The sequence below is a fragment of the Megalopta genalis genome, unplaced genomic scaffold (assembly GCF_051020955.1).
Source record: "Megalopta genalis isolate 19385.01 unplaced genomic scaffold, iyMegGena1_principal scaffold0026, whole genome shotgun sequence".
Classification (NCBI taxonomy): domain Eukaryota; kingdom Metazoa; phylum Arthropoda; class Insecta; order Hymenoptera; family Halictidae; genus Megalopta; species Megalopta genalis.
Genome location: NW_027476096.1, coordinates 1,461,603 through 1,483,478, shown reverse-complemented (window position 1 = coordinate 1,483,478; position 21,876 = coordinate 1,461,603). Strand labels below are relative to the sequence as shown.

Genomic DNA, 21,876 nt, shown 5'->3' with positions numbered 1-21,876 from the left:
CGACATCACACGAAAGTCCAAGTTTTACAATTGTAAAAAGAGGAACTTGACTCACTTGTCAACTCACTTGTTTACGTAAAGACAAAGAAGACAAAGTAAAAAATGAATAGTGCAAGTAAGATGTGGAAATATAGAGAGATGGAATAATTGTGCAACAAGAACTTTGATTTACACTAACCGGTGGGTGATCCTTGTAGAGTTTGTTATCAAAAAGATGAATCCAAAAGAAAAAATGTTCAGTTTTCGAAAAACGTGAATTTCGGTGTAATAGCACTATTTTCAGAAAAAAAGTGGCATTGCGTAAAAACTAAGTATATTAGAAAGTTCGAACTTATATTGCGTGTGTGTGAAAGGTAGAAGAGAATTTTTCGAACATACTAGTATATTTAGTCTTTAATGTATCCTCTTTCAAGTGGTTCTAAACATCCATCAAAGTCCAAAACGAGTCGTAGCGTACATTTTTTACCCTATAGTTTACGAAAAATTCTTCGTCTAGCATGATTTTATTATACAGCATCGGATTTTATGGACATACGGGTGTTAAAAAAAAACCATTCAATATTTATATTTATAACCATTCAATATTATATTTATATGGATTGTACTGAGTAAAAAAGCTTTAGTAAACATAGGTCGAAAGGTCAACCGTTTCTGAGATATAAACATTTTTGTTTGCTAGCATCATGATTGACTTACTTATGGAGATATTTAAAAAAAAGTCTAGTGTACCCCTCGCCGATAAATGACTTAGAAGAATTACGTAACCGAATCCACCATGCTTGTCAAACAATTCAACAGAAATGTGGAATTTTCGAGAGAGTTCGCGATTCTGTAACAAGAAGATGCAAAGCGTGTGTAGAAGTGGAAGGTGGACACGTGGAAAATCTTCTTTAAACATCGAAAATTCAGTAGTAAGTCAATCATGATATTAGCAAACAAAAATGTTTATATCTCAGAAATGTTTACTAAGGCTTTTTTACTCAGTACAATATATCCTATATACAAATAAATATTGAATGGTCTTTTTTAACACCCTATATATGAAGAGAAAATCGTCTAACTGTCGCATCGAAACAATATTTGATTCAGACAAATCAAGAAAATATCAACTGACGACATATGTACGATGTTTTGTCGCCACGCACCATCCTTCGGTTAGCTTAACCAATTTTTGTATGCATGGTGTTTCATTTTTTCATAGATTTTTCCATAAAGCACCTTTCTCGTCATCACGCTCATTGCTACTTTTGAACAATTTCAATATTTATTGCTCGAACACGAATTTCTTGTCCCTACAAAGATTTTTAAAAGATTTATTTATTTATTTATTTGATCGAATATACAAAACTAGAATTACGAACGTCTCATTGAAGTACTTGTTCACAATAAAATGTTAACTTACTTAAATTAAATTACGTTGATGATCTTGGGAGCCGATTGCCTTCATTTATTGGTAGAGCCAGAAAATAGATCAAGGTAAGATCAGTCTTATAAGTCTCGACTCTGAATAACAAACAGCTACGTATTGGACGTGGGTTAATATTAAATTTTTAAGGCCCAATATAGGAGGACAATCAATGATAGCACGATACACAAAACAATGATATTGTTCATAATTTTGAAAAGAAGTAATATGTCTGGCACAGTTCATCTATTCTTCATAATTGTCATTTTAAGAGTGGTTAGTACAGGTGTATATTGTATATTGAATATTTATAATATTTGTATTTTGTAACTATAACATTTTATTAACTGTTTCGCATTAATAAGAGCATATACATATATTCAGATATGAAACCTAAGGATTAATTTTCAATTGCTTGCTAATTTGTTGTCAAATTGTTGTTAAGTACTTCTTAATTAGTTATTATTTAATTTGCATCAATTGTAAATGAATTATAATTGGTGATAACTTGATTTTTAAACATCGTTATTTAGTTATTGTATTCAGTAGTTAGATTTTCATTAATTTTCTTTATATATATATATATATATATATATATATATATATATATATATATATATATATATATATATATATATATATATAGTACAGGCGATAGAAAAATCGCGCGCGGATTATCTGCATATCGCTACGCCATCGCGATATGAGGTTGAAAATACAGTAGAGACTCCCGTATCCGTACCCCCATTATCCGAATACTTTAACATACGGACGTTCTGTTATCCGCACAACGTTTCATAGTGATGTTTGCATCGCCTTACTGCACTACTTTGAGCGAATGCTAGCGGATGTGTGTGTGTGTGTGTGTGTGTGTGTGCGCGTGTGTGTGTGTGTGCGCGTGTGTGTGTCATCAACTTTCAGTTCAGATTATTGAAAAAAAGTAAACATCCACGTTATTTTAAACATGTCAATATGTTTACCAGGAGGACGAATTTACAAAGATTTATGTTTTCGCCACCTAATGTAACTTCATATTTAAATATTATTTAAATATTATACAGAAAAGATTTGCTTAAAAAACTTCTGTTTACATTTGGCATGAGTGAAGAGGGTGTGATAGAGTAATATAAAAAAATTAATTTAAAAGACTGCTTTTACATGATAGCGAATGCGTGGACCAGCATTAAAAATACAACATTGTAAAGAGCATGGAGAAAACTTTTATTGTATGAAATTGAAGAAATTAACAAACAATACAAAATTTGTGTGACTTAACGGCTAAAGAGATATGGGACCCTTAAATATTGAAAGAAACTATAAATTTTGTTAATTTCTACTTGAATAAATGAAGTTTAATGCAAAAGATGATGATTATTCTATTATCCGAAACTTCTACTATCTGGTCACTTTTGTCTCCCTATTAGTTCGGATACGGGAGTCTCTACTGTATTATAAAAAGGTTTTATTCCATCGACGTGCCCCGCAGAATCGGGAACGAAGTAGGGAGGCCACGATCCCGAAGAACCATGGTAATAGAAGATTTTTATGATTTTATCGGCCCTTTTCAGGGTTACTCCATTTTAACGCTGAATCAAACAATTCGACAACCTCACCTCCCTCCATAGGATACCTCTACGATTTTGGATTATCAATGTTTCGGATTATCAGTGATTAATTAACTGGACTGAGTTTGGTGACAGTGCAGTGAAAGTGAACTTTGTGTTAGCCATATCTGAGGTCACTCTGACACTATTCCTTGAACGCTGCGGTCGTCGGCCTGGAATCAGCTGTACATTGTACGAGGTCAGTGGCACAGATATCGTGACCCACAATTTTGAACAACAAATGCGTCCTCAACTGAATGGGTGAGTTTACTGTTAATGATTCTTTACAATTCTTAGACAAACATATCCTGCATGTTCCTCAACGCGATTATTTATTATTGAATTAGCTTCGCAAATCGACACATGAAGTATTATGCGCATAAGAAAATTTAAACGGCTGGCACGGTTAAAATGCTTATTATTTCGGGTCCGAAAAATTACTAAATATTCTTCAGATATTCTGAAATAAGGATAAACAGGATATTTTTCGTAAAATTATCACTGTCACGTGGTTAAAAAAAATCGGAAAGTTCACGCTCCGTGACTTGTTCATTCACTTCTGTCAAGGTCTGCGGTCGGAGCACGTTGCGCTCAAGTGATCAACCACGCTATAGTTCGAGTGCTCGCCTCTCATTGTTCAGTTTTTCGTTAATAACTCGTAAACAAAGCCGCAGATTGAATTTTCGTTAAGGAAAAAATTACTTTAAATGACCTCAGCTACTCCACATTTCCGTATTGCGAAACATTTTTGGGACACCCTGTGCATACTCGCCTGTATCGTAAACTTTAGGAGTTTTCAAAGTTCTAGCTTTTAAATAATTAAACGACTTTATCTCCGTAAAGTTTAAAACTTTCAGAGAATATTCTCGAAATGTAAGAACCGAAGGGAAATTTGCCTGCAGGGCAAGGAGGGAGGTCCGTGCGTTAGTCTTTGGTGCGCGGCACGGGGAAGAGGGGAGTCGCTGGCGCTCAGTCTTTGTGGTTTTACATCCGGAAGAATCGACGGTGTTACCGGATGTCGTCCTTATCGGCACTTGCGATTTTCTTCGTGAAGTCGTCTTATCGTCCTTGCCGTGATTTCTACACTTGTTTTAATATAATATTATAGAAATTCATGCAACGTGATCTTCAGAGAGAGAGAGAGAGAGAGAGAGAGAGAGAGAGAGAGAGAGAGAGAGAGAGAGAGAGAGAGAGAGAGAGAGAGAGAGAGAGAGAGTTAGAGAGAGAGAGAGAGAGAGAGAGAGAGAGATTTATCGGGCGAAATTTTACATTGTGAATTCTACGACGATGCGAATTATTATATTGTCATGCCACCATTACAATTGTGTACGGGCGAGATTGTTTTGTCTCCATCTGTGAACGTATCATCGTTGCAGACGATTGCAGCGTCGAAGATATTTGAACTCGGTGTTTGTAAATTATCTAGCTCGAGATCAAGAGATTTTAAGTCGACATTGTCGCATTCTTTCTTGCGATGTGCACTGTGCATTTCACAAAATATGTCAGTGCGTTGGTGTACTGTACATTTCGCAAAGATGATGCAAGTTTGTAAAAACGTGCCAAAGTGCTTGATGCATATGTCAGCGTCGATTAGAAATCGTACATCGAGTATTTACAGTGGTGTACGAAATATATAAATACTGTGAAGAACGAATTGTCCGTGAGTGTAAAATCAAGTTTAGTGTTGATTACACTGTCTTGCAAAATCAAACTTTTTTTCTGATTTCTTATAGCCACTATGAAATTCTTGTAAAGTTTCACTCCCCAAACAAGAATCCAAAAACCGAATTGCTCCATCACCCACAGTTTTCGAAAAAAACGAACTTTTGTAAAAACCCACAATTTTCGACGAAAATGAGGTATTGCATGAAAAGTAAAAACGTTAGATAGTTCTAATCGGTCTCGAAAGATAGAGGAGAGTTTCCCGAATATAATGGCATGCAATTTGTTAATTGTTTTTGGTTCTAAATAACTATAAATTAATGTCAAGTTTTAAAAAAGTGTCGACGTGCGCAGTTTCTGCGCAATATTTTTGTACTTTTACGAAAAGTTGTTTGTTCTGCACAAAAGCTCTATCCAGAATCGGATTCTGTAGACATTTTTGAAAAAGAAACGGCTCTGTAAAAGTGTCGGAACGATATACATTTCGAGCAGGCCGAGAAAATATTCATCGGTAACGCGTGCACGACGTTTTTCCGCCATGTGCTGTGCTCCTCGCTTCAACTGAAGCTATACGTAATCAACACCGATGGAGGGATCCAATGGAGCATCCACTTTGTGTAAATAATATTTGAATATTTTATTACTAGTTTCATACCTCTATTGTTTAAAAACATGTTTCAAGAAGTATAACATTTTTTAAATTATTATTTATTTACATATTCTATATTCATATATTTCTGTGGATACTAATAACCAAACTCTGATGTATTTCGCGACGAAAAGTCATACCAGAGTATTTGCAGTGGGTAACGAAAGGGATCAACAATGCATTCTAATTGTACTAATTTCTTCAGATGCATTAACAAATTAATATAAATTATATTTATACATCCCCATAAAGTGGATTCGGTCATACAAGTTGCAATAAAAAAATATATACTATAAACAAATCATAAAATCGTGTAAAATAGAGATATAAAATGGCATTGATCATAAATCATCACGATGCTGGACCGTGGTCGTCTCAAAAGAAGTTGATAACGACGCTTCGCGATAAGGAACGATACGATCTCCATTATCGATATCTTCAGCAATGTTTGAAAAACAATTTGAAATTGAAAAAAAATCCAGCGTATTCTAGAGTTTGAGCAATCACGCTGTGTGTGTGTGGCTGTGCGACTACATCGATGTAAATACAAGATTACGCGTCAACGTGACAATGATTTCTCGAAGAATCCGTTCAAACGCGGTTTTCGGAAAGATAGCGGAGAACGTAATATTGCTTTCGCGATGGAGCGGTCGACATGGTGTAGAGCGTCTAATAGCTCAACCAAATTTTCACAACTGTATCGTATTCTCCGAGGATTTTGTCGCGATTCAATTGAAACATTTTTCAATTAAATATTATAAGCCGATACGATACTGGCAATTATGACGAAAACAACGTGTACGGTGTTCCGATCGCCAACAACAAAGTACTAGAATTGATAAAGGACAAAAAAGGCGGTAAAATTATGACATGAGAAAATTATGACAATTATGATAGAGTTCGTGAATCTCCGCGCGAAAATATACGGGGCACTCGGACATAGGGCAAAGTCGAGATTAAAAAGATAACAGAAATTAGAATGAACGTTATAGCTAGATGCATAAGTTTCGACGACTACTTGAGATGTCTTTACGATCATGTGGAAAAGTCGGTTGGCAATAAATTAATAACGTCTGTACATCATTTGGTATATTCGGTATCGCAGATGAAACTAGAATCGAGTCCGTAGGACCATAAACGTTACATTTTCAGTAATTTGGTCGTCACCCTTTCTTGAGGACATTACGATATCGCGGAGGAAATGTAATTACGTATGCAGTCTCGCCAATTTAATCAGACGATGCAGAAGTAAATAATCATGGGAAATCATTTATGCCGATGTAATCTTCTTCATCGTCAACTTTACGCACAACTTCAGAATCATCAACTGCGCCCCTATACACACATTAAATTTTTTTTTCTTCGTTTGTTCGTCTGATTGATACTGTTGAGTTTACATCGATTCTACTGTTTTTTATTTCAGATCACGCACATGTACGTATGTTAGAATTTGCGGAAACGGAAGTGAATGCGAGTGAAGATGCAACTTTCACATCTGCCAAAAGGTTCAGTCATCTTTGAGTTATCAACGGTGTTGGTGATTCGCTGACGGGATATATTTCTGCAGCATATGAGAAAAATTATACTGTTACTCGCGTTTGCTATCTTTTTCACAAATTCTGACATAGGCAGATATGCATGATTTCAATGAAAAAAAAAATAGTTCGATGACTATAGAAAAAAAAGAGTATAATCGATGTAAACTCGAGAGTATTAATCGCACGATCAACAAAAAAAAGAGGAATTTAATGTGTTTGTATAGGGACGCAGTTGATGGTTCTGAAGTTGTGCATGATGCTGATGATTACATTAGCAATAAATGATCTTCCCATGATTATTTACTTCCACGATATTGTAATACATCCAAGGAAGAGTGTGTGTACCATTAATGGGAATATATGTCAAAAAGATTACGTTTACATGCATGTATTTTTTTTCGATGTATCCAATCCCAACAATTTTACATACATTTTACTTCCTTTTCAACGCAATACCTTTTCCACTAAATAATATGTAAATGTAATTGTATGTGCGCGATGTTTCCAAATGGAATTAAGTTTAATGAAGTCGCTGGTTGCCTTTACGTACACTTTAATAATATTACAGCTATGGTCTTAGCGATGCGTTATCTGCGTTCTTAGAGTTTTATACGTTCTAGGAGTTCTGGTGGTTCTAACGATTCTGTGTAACGTTCTAGATGCCTTTTCGCTTGTCGCCTCGGTTTTTTTGTTGATTGGTGTATGGTGGGTTTTGGTGGAGGAAATGAAGCGTTTTTGATTGGAGATGGGTGTGTCGGAAGGAACTTGAGGAGTGGGAAACTGTTCGAAAGTTCGGGTTGTAAATTTTCCGTTTTGGGAAATATGGAATTTATGAGTTGTGTCGTCGGGTCGAAGGGCACCTTCGCTTGGGTGCATTTTCTAGTGTCGCAGGTATATCGCTTAATTGCTCAAGGGATGGCCAGGGACGCTTGACCTTCGGTGTTGTCGCCGCAACAGTAATGTAATGTAATGTAATGTAATATTTAATGTAAATGTAATGTAATGTAATATTTAATGTAAATGTAATGTAATGTAATATTTAATGTAAATGTAATGTAATGTAATGTAATATTTAATGTAAATGTAATGTAATGTAATGTAATATTTAATGTAAATGTAATGTAATGTAATGTAAAGGTTATGTCAAGGTTATGTATATATATATATATATATATATATATATATATATATATATATACATTATATTTATAATAATAATAATATTAAAATATAATATTTAGGTTGACCAATTCGGTGTGAATTTAGCAGGAGCAGCGATCTTGACGTTGTTGTACACGGTAGATAAGAATGATTACACGAAAAAAATGGTACGATGTTTTCGATTATTGCAGTCCTCATTGATCTAACGATATCTTCTGCTCAACGAGAAGAATTTCCAATTGTTGTTCTTCAGCGTACGGTTTAATCGTTCGACTATAGTCGCTTTCATAGCGCTGAACGTGGAATAGTGGTTGATGTTGCGTTTCCTCAGATATTCCTGAAAATTTTTATTGTCAAATTCTTTCCTCATATCGGTTTACACATTGTTCGGAATTCGGCCATCCTTTTTTAACGCATACATCGTTGGCACTTTTACTTTTCAGAGGAAGTGCCCAGGCATATGTATTTACTAAATGCTTCGGTTATCGTAAGAATATATCCTCGATTATCTCTTGCGTATGGTTGAACTTCGATGATATCGGCTTGCCGCTTCTCACCGGTCATGATTATGATTAGTAATTAGCACGCCCAACTGGTCTCGACTTATCAGTTTACGGTCGTTCGAGACGATGATACACTGATTACTACTTGTCGTCTTCTCTCTCTCTCTCTCTCTCTCTTTTCAGCTGCGGTCACTAGCGCACATATTTCTCTCGCCTTATCAGTTTGTGATTGCTTCTTCGTTTAACTGCTTGTCTTTTCTTCTGCTGTTCTTCTCTTCAACTGCTACTGCTACGGTCACCAAGTCCCTGAAGCGAAGTTTCATACGATGATAAAGTTCTTCGAAAGCAGTGCGCACGCTTTCTTGTTGCTGTTTCTCGATACGTTTTATTTACGTATACACTTTGGTGAATTTCTCTAATAAAATGTTATCAAGTTGTTCGAATTTCGCAACTATGTTTCCTTCTCCAGTCAATTCGAGTAATTTCTGGTCTATACTGTTTTTAAGCCCTTCGAATCTCTCATCCAATTTCTTTCCTGTCTCATAACCACCTGTTGCAAACATATTCTGTATATCGTCCACGATTTTTTCAAGGCATGCCAACTTTCCTCGATTCAATTTATCAGTGTTCACGGTTTCCTTCAAATCGTCGATTTGATTAAATGCGCGGTCTTCAAGATTTTGAAACTTTCTCGGCAAACTACTGCCAACATTGTGCTCCACAGTTGCAAGTTCGTGTTCAATTTGTCCAACGAATTTCACAATAGCGTTCAATTTTTCCCGATACACGGTGCCTACAGTTTTTATTATTTCGATCAATCTTTCCTCAAACTCGACAAATCTCCGAAGCAGATTTTCATCGGCACTTTTGTTATTTTGTTCAATGCGCGTTTCAAAATGTTCCTTCAGATTCTCGTGATTCGGTTCACCGTTCGTCACGAATCCTTATTGATGATCAATGAATCGATCGCATCGTCAATGTAACGTTTTGTCGTCGAATCGCTGGCGTAAACCGGATTTGCCAAATATCGAATAATTCGGGATTTTGCGTCGAAAAATGTATCGTTAATCGTAATTATCGCCTTGTCCTTGATAAGATTATTCACATACTTCTTCGTTGCAATGTCGTTGGTGTCAATACGAATTTTTAAATTTTCCATAGGTAGACCCCATGCATTCAACTCGTCATTCTTACCCGATACGCGTAAACTGTACTTCCTCTTATCATATTTACTAGATCAAACATTAATCCCTTGAAGTGCTTCGCGCCAGAGTTGTCCTTTTGACCCGAAATTTGATGTTTCGCATCGATATTCGAGGCAATCTCTCGAATAACTCGCTTTATCAGGTTGCTGCTGTCCGTTTCATTAGGTAGAATGGTTTCCCACAGCAATTACCAACAAAATGATGCAATTCATGCAAAAGCACGAAATTTATTTGAAAAATTGCAACGCTCTAGCGTGACCATTTCTTCGTACATTCCTCGGCAACTTCTTCATTTTGCTTTGAAAGTTTCCCTCGAAGTTTTTTAGTCGACTACCGATAGTGCTGTTGAAGTCATCTCTCATTTTCTGTTTTAAGATATCAACCTTTTACGTTAATATCGAAAATAAGACGTCAATTTTCGCATTAATTTCATCGTTATCCGAATCAATTGATTTAATCTTCTAATCATTCTTGTTTCGAGTATTGTACAAGGTGTCCCAAAATTATAATATTTCCGAGAAATGAGGGATTCCTGAAGTTATTTGAAGCAACTTTTTTCTCAGCAAAAATGCAATCCGTAGCTTCATTTATAAGTTATTAGCTAAAAACACTGACCAATGAGAAGCGAGCTCGCCTAGCGCTAGGCAGCCGAGCCAATCAGCGGAACTGAGTTCCGGCCGCTCGTTGGCTCTGCCGCTTCGGTCTAGCCGAGCTCGCATCTCATTGGTCACTCTTTTTAATAACTCGTTAACGACGCCCCGGAGAAAAATTTTGTAAAGGAAAAAGTTACTTCAAATGAACTCAGGAGCCCCTCATTTCCCGGAAGCACCATAGTTTTGGAACACCCTGTATATTGTTACGGCGACTTGTCCAAATCAAGTCGCTGTAATGTGAAACTGCCCTGTTGTGAACAACTCCTTAAAGAATAATAGAAGATAGAGGTTGCCACGGAGGAGTGTTACCAACGGACAATCGAAGAGTCGAGATCGGACCGTCGAACGATCAACATCCCATTTCTGAAAGATCTGAATTGTATTTGTATCGAATTGTGTTATAGTTAATATTCTTTATTGTAAATAAAATGCCGCGAAGCAAGAGAAATGGTGTAATTCGCAACAATATTATATTTTAGCCAGGGCTTTATTCCTCCACGTTTCACTAGACTGTTCCACATCTTTCGCCAACTTTTCGTTAGCCGTTATTTTAGCCACGAGTTCAAACTTCCACTTTGCACTGGTCTCTCCGGCATCTTTCGCTAGCTTCTCGTTAGCCGTTATTTTTCTATGAAGTTCATCGTAGCCTCTCTTTGAAATGCCGTCAACGTACGTTTTTGTGACAGCATCGTCTTTATCCTCAAGTTTCTCGACACGTCGGACCAGTTGTTTTCGCGCATTAAAGTAATTATAGTCCTGACAAATCGCCGTACGCCGCAAAGTATTATCGATGTTCGATCTAATGGCTGCACCGACCTTTTCCATCGGATACAACTCCGTTGAGAAGCAAATCACGTAGTCCCACATGCATGCATAAAGCGACAACGTTACAGTATCGTGGCCTTTCATCGAAATATGATCGACGTACAATTAATTTGGTGGCTGCGTCATCATTTGCCGTAGGATTCGCGACATGACCGATCTAATCTGCTCGCGCATCATACAATTTACCGATCAAGCATATCGCATTGTATCGAGCAAAGCTTTCGTCTCGAACTTGTTCGATTGATGCGATGTGCCAAATTTATTCGTAGACTTTTTTCTCGTTTCTCGACCTAATTTTTTTTACTTTTTTATCAACGACTCGAGTCGCTCTTGTTGTTCTTCGATCTGCTGTATTTGCCGATATATGTCGTCGAGTCTCAAATCGATATTTTGAAATCTCGCGACCCAATTTTCCTCTGCGTATATCGTTTGATTGGTTCCGCAGCAATTCCAACGAATACTTATTTTATCGAACCATCTGTGGCAAACCATTGAACATCTCATTCGTTACTAATGTAACGAGTGTACTCGTGCAATTTAATTTACGATCAATTAATAATTAATCCAGCTTCGCGAAGAGAGAGAGAGAGAGAGAGAGAGAGAGAGAGAGAGAGAGAGAGTTCTTCGATTACACTTTCCGACACGATTTTTGGGTTTCTATAGCCACTATGAAATTCTTGTAGAGCTTCACTCCCTGAACAAGAATCCGAAAACCGAATTGCTCCATCACCCTCAGTTTTTTAAATAAACGAACTTTTGTACAAACCCAAAATTTTCGACAAAAATGAGGTATTGCATGAAAAGTACAAACGCTAGAAAGTTCTAATCTGTCTGAAAAGATAGAGGAGAGTTTCCCGAATATAGTGGCATGCAATTGATTAATTGTTTTTGGTCCTAAATAGCAATAAATTGACGTCAAAGTTTAAAAAAGTGTCGACGTGTGCAGTTTCTCCGCAATATTTTTGTATTTTTACGAAAAGTTCTTTGTTCGGCACGAAAACTCTACCCAGGATCGGATTCTGTAGACATTTCTGAAGAAGATACGGCCTGATAGAAGTGTCAGAACAATGTACATTTTGAGTAGGTCGAGAAAATGTTCGTCGGCAACATGTACACGACGTTTTGCCGCCATGTGCTTCGCTACTCGCTTCTCTCTATCCGACAGGGCCGAAGCTACGCGTAATCAACACCGATGGCGGGATCCAATGGGGTACCCACTTTTCGTAAATAATATTTGAATTTTTATTAGTACTTCAATGTTCTGCTTTTTTTTACATATTTCTGTGGATAATAATCACCAAACTGTGATATATTTCACGAAAAAAACCACACCAGAGTATTTGGAGTTGGTAACGAAAGTATATTCTAACACTAGTATAATTTTGACTTCTACGCCATATAATTAAATAAATATTTAAATATATATTTAACGATATGTTTCAAGAAGTTTAACGTTTTGAAAATGATTATTTATTCATGATCGTATTATCGTTATAATTGAAATGATAACTGTGTACATGATATACTTGTAATTCGGACAAATTCAGAATAAAATGAATAGTTTTTGTTCATTATTTTTCTTTTATTATTTCTCCATTTTTAATTTATGATTCACAGTTTGGCGATTATTATCCATAAAAATATGTAAAAGAAGAAGTAATAAAATAATTAATTGAAGTAATAAAAAAAATTGCATGCCCCACACGCTAAGTGGGTGCCTCATTGGATCCCTCCATCGGTGTTGATTACCCATAGCCTCGGCCCTGTCAGACAGAGAGAAGCGAGCAGCGATGCACATGGCGGCAAAACATCGTGTACATGTTGCCGACGAACATTTTCTCGACCTACTCAAAATGTACATCGTTCCGACACTTCTATCGGGCCGTCTCTTCTTCAGAAATGTCTACAGAATCCGATCCTGGGTAGAGTTTTCGTGCTGAACAAAGAACTTTTCGTAAAAACACAAAAATATTGCGGAAAAACTGCGCACTTCGACACTTTTTTAAACTTTGACATCAATTTGTTGCTATTTCGGACCAAAAACAATTAATAAATTGCATGTGACTATATTCGGGAAACTCTCCTCTATCTTTTGAGACTGATTAGAACTTTCTAGCGTTTGTACTTTTCATGCAATACCTCATTTTTGTCGAAAATTTTGGGTTTTTACAAAAGTTCGTTTATTTAAAAAACTGAGGGTGATGGAGCAATTCGATTTTCGGATTCTTGTTCAGAGAGTGAGGCTCTACAAGAATTTCATAGTGGCTATAGGAACCCAGAAAAAAAGTTTGATTTTTTCGGACAGTGTTATCGACGTTATTTCGTTGTCGTGGCCGGTGTGTCCAGCACAGATGAATGTCGAAGCCGGTCAAGCATCTGCCCGAGAGATTACGTCCACGTTGGTCAAATAGACGAAGTAACTCACATCCTCCCTCACGGATGAGAATAGTTTACTCAAATATATTCGTATTTCTGCTGACGTAGCGACTTCAAGTACACATACACATTTGCGAATCGCAGTTCATTCGATAAGTTCATTCATTTCCAGTAAGCTGACCATAACGTTCGTTTTACCACATCATGATGGACCGCTTATCACGTATCGTACGGTGCCGCGTAGCAATGACTCGTATTTCCGAATCATTTCGTCGTGGTCATCGAACGTGCGGCCCGTCGGAATCCGGATATTCGTGGATTGCCGTACAAAACATATGCTCCCTCTGCTTTGTTATGCTAAAATTTCTTCTCAACCGTTGAACTGTGAAACCAACTCTCAACTGTGAACCGTTACAGACAAGTAAAAAGTAGGTTTGCTTACAGATGAACCGCATTATCAGATAAATTACCATGTAGCAGTTTATCGACCTTGTTATGCGATCCCGTAACTTATGCGTACAAAATGTTTACCACATGCTGGTAAAGGGTTCTTAAAACAGCTCTGTAAACACGTTGTCAATCGAATTACATACAGTCGGTGTGGGAAGTATTCGTACAGCAGTACAAAGTGAAACTTTATATATATATATATGTATGTAATAATATATAATATATAAGTAATATATATATATAATATTATATATAAAATTATATATAATATATAATTCCACAATTATTTTAACAGCCGAAAATGAGGGGTAGCTGAAGTCATTTGAAGTAACTTTTTTCCTTTGCGAAAATGTAATCTGCGACTTTGTTTACGAGTGATTAACGAAAAACACTGACCAATAAGAGGTGACGGCGCGAAGTTCGAGAGCCCGCAGCACGAGGCTTTGACAGAAAGTCGGGACGGACTCGAACCGCGTTCGAAGTATGTACAGCTGATCTTTCACTGCACTGTCATCAAACACTGATCACGTAATTAATCACTGATAATCCGAAACTCTTGTGAATATTACGAAAGATGATGACTGAGACGCGTTCACGGATAATAATATGCAGAGACGTAAACTACGGCCGACCCGCCTGTCACCGACGGTACCCTGCGCTCTTAGAACGTAATTTAAAAAAAAAATTTAAAAAAAATTCAATCAGTGTTTGGTGACAGTGCAGTGAAAGATCAACTGTGCATTGTACGAGGTCAGTGCCCTTCGACATCGTGAGCCACAATTCCAGCCAGCAAATGCATCCTCAATTAAATGGGTGAGATACTTATTGATAATATTTTTCATATTTCTCTTGTGGCGGCTACCTCCAGACCTGCCAGCAGAGGGGGCTCCTCCTCCCGCTAGTAGCCGATCCACCTCGATCCCTATATATACGGAGACTTCGTCCTTTCCTACCCCCACGTCTAAGGCAAGGGCCCGCTAGGATAGTGTGGCGGTTTGCTTGGTATTATGTTCTCTTAAATTGGATTCTCTGAGAACTGGGAACGATGGCTTCTCGGTAATAAAGGAAACAGTTAATTTGGTTTAACTTGTAACGTGATTTATTCAACTTTATGCGTACGTCCTTAGACTGCTTGTACGTCTTGCTATTAGACTGTGCGTCTACTCTCTTGGGAGGTAGCTATTAGACTGATGGGGAGCCCAGTGGTTCGCCTAGCAACAGCTAGTTACAAAGTTGCAGGTGGCGCTGTGTGCCGCTTGCAGGTGCGCACGCCACAATAGCCTTACTCTAGAGTCCTCTAGCGGGCCCCGGACGAAACGTCTCCCCACTCCACTCACGACACACACACACACACACTCGAACAGCCGCCAAACTCTAATAAACAGCTTTGCAAATCATTCGTTGAATTCTGTACACCTTGCACAAAAATTTCATACGGTACACATGAGGTGTCATGCACACCAGAAAATTAAAACGGCTGTCACGGTTAAACTACATACTATTTCGGGTCCGAAAAATTAGTAAATATTCTTCAGACGTTCTAAAGTGAAGGTGAACAGCGTTTTTCTTAAAAATATCACTGTTACGTAGTAAAAAAAATCCGGAAAGTTCACGCTTCGTGACTTGTTCAATACTTCGAACGCGGCTCGAGTCCCCATCCCGACCTTCTGTCAAAGCCTCGTGCTGCGGGCTCTCGAACTTCGCGCCGTCACCTCTTATTGGTCAGTGTTTTTCGTTAATAACTCGTAAACAAAGTCGCAGATTGCATTTTAGCAAAGGAAAAAAGTTACTACTTCAAATGACCTCAGCTACCCCTCATTTTCGGCTGTTAAAATAATTGTGGAACACCTTGTATGCGTGTGAAGCGTTTTCCTAGTTTTTTCTGGGATATATTTAAATTGTACATCATGTATAAACACCTTGCATAATGCGAAACACAGTATAAATCGTCTGTCCGCTGTAATGCATGCAAATTACACGTCCCCGTAAAAATACAAGATATGTGGAGAGATACAAATTAATATCAACTCGTGTTGAAAGTTCCGAATGTTCCGAATGTTCCAAAAGTTTCAAGATTGTCGCAACGGAAAAATCAGAATAAGACTTCCCGAATGTTTTACACCAGACGTCTTTGAGACCTCTTAAAGATATCTTTGTGCCATCTTGGTTGGTGTCCGCTCGTACATACTTTTCAAGGACACCCTGTCTGTAGGTATGAAATGCGGATAAATATAGAAATCTGCTGTAGTTGTACTTTACTCACATTGGTTGCAAAGATCGTCAAATATAATGTATTATTCTATTAAGTGTTATTTTTAGTTACATCATATTAAAACTAATTAGAGAAAAACTTGTTACTATTAAAGAAACTGGTCAAGATACAAATTATTAGTTCTACTACGTTGAAACTAAGAAAAAATTGCTACTATTAAAGAAGCTGGTCAAAATACATAAAGAAATGAAAATACTTAACTAAAACATAATAATAATTATTTGCTGGAAGAAGCACGTCAGGTTAAATAATTTATTAATACAAATACATTACATTCTAATGGATTTGCCACGCCGCGAATTTCTTGAACCTGGCCGAGCTTGTACATGAGGTGCAACTACTCTCACCTGTGCAGGAACTGGAACTGCCCTCCGTACCGTCGTCCTTGGTTCTTCAACAGCTGCCGCAGGAAAACGTTCTCGTCGTCTCTGCATTATGCGCTGTTTATAGTGTCTCGCGGTTCGTCTCAGGATAGGATCATCCTTGCAGACATTCAGCCACTTACCTGACACTCTAGCAGCGCAAAGCAGAGACCGAGGATCCAACATGCGTAGGATTAACTGCGACACCTCCGGCGGAAGTGCAGAAATAAAATCCGCTTTGGTAGGGTCGAGCACTCCGATCGCATCAAGGAAAGTCCTGAAGTTCTCCATGTTGCTATTGTAGATACAAGGCGTCGAATGAACCATTTGACAAAATTTGTGGTTTATATATTCGTGGTCACGCTTCACGCTTCGGTGACCGTTCCGCAAGAGTGACTCGACCAATCAGGAGCGGTTACGATTGAACATATAATTTCCTCATAATTCTATTGAGTTGTACTTAATGTTCCGTCCCGAAGGAACAAACCTCGAGGAGTTTCCGTCGACGGGATTTATGACACGGACGTGACAAAGGTTATTTTTGAGAACAAGACTTTTTACATCTGCCAGCCATGTGGCGTTCGAACCTCATCGCCGTCTTCCTCAATAACCATAAGTGTCATAAATCCGGGATTTTCGAAGGGTCATCTCGAGTGCCTACCGCTGTACCCGAGGCCACCGTGAGTTGACCTGGAGGAATTTCCGTCGCTTCGTCGATGACGGCAATAAATCCTCATACCCTCTCTGGGATAAGACACGCTCAGGGCGTAACGAGAGGGTGTTGGTGAAGGATTAAGAAGTCACTGATTGGGCAAATGCAACGACCAGCAAGACCAATCAGTGCACTTATTCGTCATGAACACGGAAACCTCCTCGATAAAAGAGCCTGCACATCACGAGTCAGGCCTGTTTTTTCTCACCACCGGTTGGGGTCTTATTCGTTTTCACTCTCGCTTCCGACTCGCACCCAGGATCATCCCGTATTACTCGACGACCATCGCAAGACCACCTCCAGCTCCAACAGTCGAGCCAGTACATTGTACGCGCAACCACCGTTCTACCAGTGGAATCCGATTGCTTGGGCAATTAATATTGGTATTAATTTGGCGGGCAATGTATCAGCGGCACCGGAGTCAACGCGTCCTCGAACGGCTTAATCCGGGCCTTACAACCCCAGAAAGGGCACGAGAGTTCCGCGCGTTAACATCAGTGTTCGCGGCAAAAAAACACTTAATTTAAAAGAAACTTGCATTCAGGCATAGTGTGAAATAAGAATGCAATTGTCGTAGGGTTGATGTCACCATTGGCAAAAAGTATTCGATTCGATAGAACGGACGTTTATCTTTATAATTATTATAATTATACTGTGCTTAATAACTATATATACAAATACAATGTTAATATAAAATTTAGTTTTAATGGTTTTTGATGTATGAATAAAACATTCAATATTTCGTACCGTTTGCTTTATTCTTCAATAATTCTCTCAATTCTGTTCTAGATTCGGATCCAACCTACAGGCATTCAACCATTTTGCTATGATACTCCTGCCGGGAGTTCGAAAATTAAATCTACCTTTGCGAGCTGTAGCAAGTCCAATCATGCGAAGGGAAGGCCTGAGAGACATCCCATGTTGCCGCTGTTGTTTCAGGATTTCGAATGATTTGCTGTTAATTCTTGAATTCGAGTCTGGACAAGTTGTCGTCGTACTTGGACAAGAGCGACTTGCGTATCATGAGGAGCCAATTCAATCGTCTTTCGAACGATGATTTTCATCTTCTAACCAGGAAAGGTGTTTTCCCATACGACTATGTAACGACCTATGACAAATTAAGCGACACTTGTTTACCACCGCGCGAAGCATTTTATAATCAGTTATGCGACAGCGAGATATCCGACGTCGACTATTGTCACGCGAACGAAGTTTGGTCACGTTTCGGTATACAAACGTTAGGACAGTACAGCGACTTGCACTTGAAATTGGATGTGTTGTTGTTGGCCGACGTGTTTGAAAATTTTCGCGAAAAGTCGCTCGAGAATTATAAACTCGATCCAGCGCACTATTATACGTTGCCCGGTTTCGCGTGGGACGCGATGCTAAAATTGACGAAGATCGAGTTGGAATTGTTCACCGACGTTGACATGCTTTTGTTCGTGGAGCGGGGAATACGAGGTGGGTTGAGTCAATGTTCGCATCGTTACGCGCGCGCGAATAACAAGTATATGTCGACGTACGATTCGACCGAACCGTCCAGCTATCTGATGTATTTCGATGTTAATAATTTGTATGGCTGGGCCATGTCGCAGCCTTTGCCGCACAGGGGTTTTCAATGGGTTGATGATACGAGTACATTTCATCAGTCCCGTCGGGTACATTTTAGAGGTCGACTTAGAGTATCCTCAGGAAATTCATGATGCTCACGCGGATCTTCCATTTTGCCCGATTCACGAGGTTGGGGCGTTGCAAAAGAAACTGTTTGACAACGCTTAGCGATAAGAATCGTTACGTTCTCCATTATCGATACCTCCAGCAATGTTTGAGGTATAATTTAAAATTCAAGAAAATTCACATCGGATACTGAAGTTTGAACAATCATGTTGGTTACGCCGTTACATAGATTTAAATACGAGGTTGCGCGCCAATGCAAACAATGACTTCTCGAAGAATCTGTTCAAACTGATGAACAATGCAGTGTTTGGAAAAACGATGGAGAACGTTCGAAATCACGTGAACGTAAAGTTGCTCTCGCGATGGAGAGGTCGACACGGTGCAGAACGTTTAATAGCTCGACCAAATTTTCATAGCTGTACCGTATTCTCCGAGGATTTTGTTGCGATTCAAATGAAACAGCTTTCCATTAAATTATATAAACCTATTTACGTAGGCATGTCAGTGTTGGACATATCAAAATTACATTTGTATGATTTTCATTATGGCTACATGCTTCCAAATTTTCAAGAAAGATGCAGGATTTTGTACACGGACACGGACACGGACAGTTTAATTTATCAGATTATTTGCGACGACGCGTACGAGATGATAAAAGTATTAGGATTAATGAAGGACGAGAACGGGGGCAAAATCATGACAGAGTTTGTGGATCTTCGCTCGAAAATGTATGCTATTCGGGTACAGGACAAAGACGATGTAAAAAAGATTAAAGGAATTATTAAGACTAACGTGACGATTAAAAATATAAATTTCGACGACTATTTAGCATGCCCTTACGATCATCTAGAAAAATCAGTTCGCGTTAAATCGATAATGTCTATACAACATCAAGTGTATTGTGTGATAAGCGATACATTTTAAACAATTCGATCGAAACCCTTCCTTGGGGGCATTATAAAATCGCGAAAGGGGGGGGGGAGTGAGAAAAAAATAAAAGCGGTTATATAATTTCATCGATGTTTCGAATCCCATGTTGCGCGCGTGTTCACTTTTATTTGTAAGCGGAAAAGGGGCGTATACGCTCCTTGAATTGTTATCTTACGTGTAAGAAGGGGGAAAAATGGTAGAAGGAATTGTATATAATTGCTTTGACATTGCGTACAGCGAGTAGCGCGTTCTACAGATTACTTTATTGCACAGAGTTGTCCTTCAGTATTATAATATTCGCAATGTCAAATCCAACCAATAATTTTCTACATAAAAATGGATCTCACAACGATAGCAAAAATTACGGGTAAGTAAAGAAAGTTTGAAGAGAATAAAAAGTTCCTTTTATGAAAGAAGAAGAAAATACTGTATGTTATTGCTTTCTATAGATACTCCACTTCGATGAAACGGACGTTTTAGCAGTCGCAACCCCAGTCGCAGCAGAAGCAGTTGCAATGTACGAATCTTGGGTAGAAGATACTCCATAGCCGGCAATTATTTCAAGTTCCTTGAAATTTGTGTACGCGTGGATGAAAATTTGCGCGTCGAGTTCGTCTTGGGGGACAATCGTGGAACAGAGATTTCCTTTTCAATGACTACGTGGAAACTGCTGGTGAAAACTAGAGATTATATTCACAGTTACCTCGACGCGGACAAGAAGGAAAAACAAATTGATGAGACTTTATCGTTACAAATTGTTAATTTTAATGGAATGAGTCTAATCAAGTTGTTTGATTCTCAAGCATCGATTTATGTTACGAAAGAGACGATGGATAATTTGTAGAAATTAGAGTTATGTATGGATCATATGTATTCATGGTTATTAGAAAATATTCCAGAAATTCAGGATAGATTCGCGAAGCTCGTTGACATTGTAAAATACGCCAATAACGAGCAGAATTATGCGACCGCAATTTTTACAAACGAATTGTTCGAACGAAATTGCCTGATCGATTGCGAATTGTTAGCTTTACGGTTAGATCTAATCGTATCGAAAGCGAATCGTTGAAATTGTATACGTGCGAAATTGTATACGGGAATTAATTAGTATTAATGTAAAAAACATTTATGTATTTTTTCATGTTTATTGGAGAAAAAAATAAAACATTACATTATATAATTAAAGTACAGATGATTTCTTTATCCAAGAGTTATGTGACTAATCCAGCCCCAACCATTTTACATATATTTCATTTCCTTTTCGGCGCAATACTTTTTCTACCAAATACACGTCGGTATATTTGGTAGCGCGTATCTCGTATTCGTAAAATCCTCCGGCGATAGGTTTGTTCTACATATCAACCAAAAGGTATGTGACGGGGTTCGTTCGTTTCACTGTCGCGATCTTAAATACTTCCGTTGACCAGTTCGGCGTATATCCTTTGTCGAATACGGTTTTGAACTTGCTGATGCACATATAGTCGCCAACTTTGAATTTCGCAGGACCGGCGATCTTGACGTTACTGTACACGGTAGATAAAAGATGCTTCTCATTTTTATGATTCACGTTTGCAGGTCGTATACGAATGGTGCGATGTTTTTCATTATTGTAGTCCTTGATCAACGTGGGAAGCTCGTCGATCCAACGATATTTTCCGCTCAATAAGAAAAATTTCCACATGTTGTTCTTCAATGTACGATCGAATCGTTCGACTATGGACGCTTTCATAGTGCTGAATGTGGAATAGTGGTTGATGTTACGTTTTCTCAGATATTCTTGAAAATCTTTATTGTAGAATTCTTTCCCCATATCGGTTTGCAAATTGTTCGGTATTCGACCATCTTTTTTCAACACCGACGCGAAAGTTTTGCACACATCGTCAGCATTTTGC

General features: G+C 38.2%; 1 long non-coding RNA gene across 1 annotated transcript; it reads right to left on the bottom strand.

Annotated features, from left to right (window-relative positions):
- Positions 1-16,541: 16,541 nt before the first annotated feature.
- Positions 16,542-16,948, bottom strand: LOC143260944 (uncharacterized). The gene is made up of 2 exons (XR_013035219.1): positions 16,809-16,948; positions 16,542-16,731 (listed from the first exon to the last, which is right to left on the bottom strand). It is a non-coding gene; the product is annotated as an uncharacterized LOC143260944 (long non-coding RNA).
- Positions 16,949-21,876: the final 4,928 nt, after the last annotated feature.